Raw genomic sequence first — 4027 nt, 5'->3', positions numbered from 1 at the left:
GATATAGTCATTTTCCAGTCAAACCTAGCCTTTGGAAGATCTGCTCTCCCTATTTAACCTGCAACCATGATCTGATTCTTCAACTTGTCCTGACGATGAACCATACTCGTTGGTTTGAAACGCGTCGACAAATGTATTTCATGTGATTTATGCCGAAATTCTTTTCTCATAAACTTGATATGGATCACAAAAGCCTCAATTCAACAATTTTCCTTTCTTGTTAGATGATTATAATTTTTCAATCAATTAAAATTAGGATAATTTATTTATAGAATGTAGGATAAAATAATAGAAATTATCAAGGTCATATAATAATATAATTTTGAATGATCAATATGAATTGTAAACAAATTATAAAATAATATTATAAAATATTATTTTAGAATTTGTAAAATATTTGGAACAAATTATAAAATAATATGAATAATTAAGATACAACATGAAATAAATTAATTTAAAATAAAAGTAAAGAATAACTATTGAATAAATTACATTTTATCCCTTAAAGTTCCTTCTTATTAATTCTTCCTTTAACTATTAGATAATTACCATTGCATCTTTGGGATATATATTAGTGGAATGTTGATCTTGCTCCTCATTTTGGTCGTGATGATGAGCCTTGATTGAGGTTTGAAACAAATTCTCCATGTGACTTTTCCGGAAGATCTTAAGGATTAAAAAAATAACTAAAAAAAACATATTTAAAAATTAAATTTAAAATTATTAAAAAAAAACATAAACAAATTTAAAATTTAAAATAATAATTGAAAAACATAAAAAAATAAAATTAAAGAAATAAATAACATGAAAAAACAAGATTAAAAAAAAACAAAAAAACATTTAAAAAAAAGTTATTAAAAAAAATCAAAACCGGGGCGGGCCTTGGGGTTTTGCAGGAAGGGAGTTGCGACAACCCCCTCGCTCGCCCCCTATAACCCCCTAGGCGACAAGTCGATTCCGAGAATCAACTTGTCAGCTATGGTATCACACCCCTATCCTAGCAGTGGTCTTTCAACCACACATAGGTAGGTGCGGTACGCTACCCAGATTATTTTCACCAATACTTATGAGTATAGAATATGCCTAACCATTCAACACTTAGTTATTATCCTCAATTCTTCTAAGCATTAACATTACATAGCAGAAATAAACATTCACATCATCATCATATCATTCATATGTATGCATAATGAAAATACGTTTTGTTAAATGGGAGGAGAAAATCCCAAGTATAGAGTCTCCCAATAATATAACAGTTCCATAAACTTACAAGTACAAGTAGAATTTAGCCTTTGCTGGAAAATCCAAATTTCCATGTTGCAAAGCTTCTCAAAAATCTGTAGTTCACCTGCTTTGTGTTGGGTCACCAACCTCACTAGGTCGAGTTGCCCTCGTTCAATAGTGCTCAGTGCAGTACAGTCATTTAGGGTTGCCTGACTCGTCATGTAGGGTCACCCAACCTGTTGTGTAGAGTTTCCTGGGCTATCCTGTAGGGTCACCCACCCACTATCATGGAGGGTCACCCAATCCTCCATGCAGAGATGCTCGTTCATCGTTCACCCAACCCACCATTAGAAAGTGCCCATCTCACCTATTGATGCAGACCCACCCACCTTGGTGAAGTTGTTCAGTGGCGCCCGCAGGTCGGGTCGCCTAGCTCAGTCAGGTCACCCACTATTCCACCACACCCATTACAGCTTGGGTAACCTACAGATTTTGTGTCTACTCGTGCCCTTGCTAGCCGTCTACCCATTATTTCTACAGATTCATTGCCCGTGTCCATAACTCGTTCCTTCGTGCACCCCTTCCTAGACTCAACTCATCCTCTGTTCATAACTTCGCTTGGCACTTCGGTCCACCAACTGGATGTGCCTTACCTCAGTGTTATTTCCTTCCCTTTTGTTCACTCAAGTTTCTAGAACGCTTGAACTTTCTTGAGATAACTTGTGTGTTTTTCTCCAAGTCACCTTCTTCTTCTTATACATGTCATCCAATTGTTTAGGTGGGTCAGCCCACCTCTAGGCCAACCACCCATTCCACACGCAATGACCATCAACATGTCGGCCTTCCTGGTCTGGGTACACTTCGACACATTGGATTGCCCAAGTGTCATCCTCCACACATCAGGCCAACCTTCAGTCAACTCTCCATATAAACTCGGTGTGGTGCTCCGACACTTAGCCAAATTTCAATTTTGGTTTTTCGACTCTCTTGTGGCTCATCTGCATAGGCTGAGCCCGAGCGCCAGACACACAGGTCGCCCTGGCATGCTCATCCAATCGTCGCACCGTCAAACATCGATCGGGGCACATTTAACCGAACGCACACACTCGTCGCATCTGATGAGGCGAACTTGCCCATCACCTTTAACCAAACGTGTGTGGTCATCACATAAAACTGACTCGCCGCACATAAATGAAGATGCCTCTCCCGTCGCATAAAACCAAATCGGGCGCCTATCGAACACATGGCGCCCCTCCTTGTCTCAGGGTCCTCACATCATCCACCACTCTAAAAGTCTTGTCATCCTCGACAACACCACCTCAACAACACCTGTCATCAGGATATCCATATATATGTTTGTGCATTTAGATAGCCCCATCTATGAACTAATCCATGCAATTGATCACCAACTCTACAAGAAATTATGTGCTGGTACCCCTCATATTGGTGATTAGTTGGGTAGATAATCCAACCATACATTTCCTCCACAAGAATGCATGATCCCTACATCATCATGAATCACCTCTGCATACTGTTGTCAATCGTGTCCATATCACCCAAGGTTTTCTAAAAAAAAGTTGGAGACACACTGCCATGAGCATCTAACAATGCGCCTCATTTCCATGTCAGTCTAAGAAGAGAGGGAGGACGTGGAGGGCAAAGGATCTCCCTCTTCCTCAGCTAATAGTGTTGGCATTATGGCTAAAGTGTTGTCCTTGATGGCAACCTATGTAGGTGATGGATCACAGTACAACCAGTCAGTAGCAAAGATTAATGAGTAGCCTCTCGGATTGGAAGAAAATAAGGGGCACGCAGGTATACCTTACCTAAGGTGCGTACACACAGGTATATCTTACATAAAGTGCGTACGTACACGCGGTTATCCTGTTCATGAGGTGCGTACCCCCAGTTCCTTACTTTAAGGAAAAGAAAAGCACACGTGGGGTTTCTTATGTTTTACCCTTGGTATTTAGCCGACGGTATTGTGTTATTATGGTTTTGGCCCATGGTATTGATCCATGATTTGAGGAAGAGCTTGCCTATATAAAGCAAAGGAGATCATTTGACTTTGTATGCTTTTGGGTTGAACATCTTATGAGAGCTAGATCTGAAATATTATGATCTCTTGGGAGTAATGTCTAGATCTAAATAAGGCGAATCTACTGATGAATTGAGATCTCTTCGGCGCATGATCAGATCTGTAGATCTGACTGTCTGGGTTATTCTTGAAGTCTTGAAATTATCTATGCCCGAAGGTACGTAGGTACAGTGAAAGAAAAGTGCGTACATACGCTGGGATGAAGAGTTTCAGGTGCGCCGGTACGCAGGCACAGAAGGGTTGCAGGTGCGGAGGTCCGCAGGCAGTTCAATGGACACAGAGCGTAGGTAAGCAGGTGAGCAGTTGAGTACAGTGCGTACGTAAGCAGGTGAGCAGTTGACTATAGTGCGTACGTAAGTAGGCGAGCAGTTGAGCAGAGTGCGTACTGTAAGCAGGTAGTGCATGGGTGAAGCTGCTTACTTCTCTTAAAATCTCTGTTTATCATTTTTATGATCTGGGTTGTTGAAGTGATGTTTGGTTCTGGTATTATGTTCAGATAACAACAGTGATTGAGTGAATGATTATGATTAACTTCAATTTTGTTGGATGAATGGATCGGTTTAAAATGACTTATCTTCATGTGATCTGATGTACTAGATCTGGTTGATAACTCTCATAATATCATTGTATATGTATGGATCTGGTGATTGGGTGATTCAGAAGGTTGTTTGATTATGAGCTTCAAAGTTGTTGTTGGGTCCAGTA

This window comes from Pinus tabuliformis, chromosome 4_2 (assembly GCF_031772625.1).
Source record: "Pinus tabuliformis cultivar Carrire ecotype Pingquan chromosome 4_2, CPIR1, whole genome shotgun sequence".
Lineage (NCBI taxonomy): Eukaryota > Viridiplantae > Streptophyta > Pinopsida > Pinales > Pinaceae > Pinus > Pinus tabuliformis.
This window is presented reverse-complemented; position numbering follows the sequence as displayed.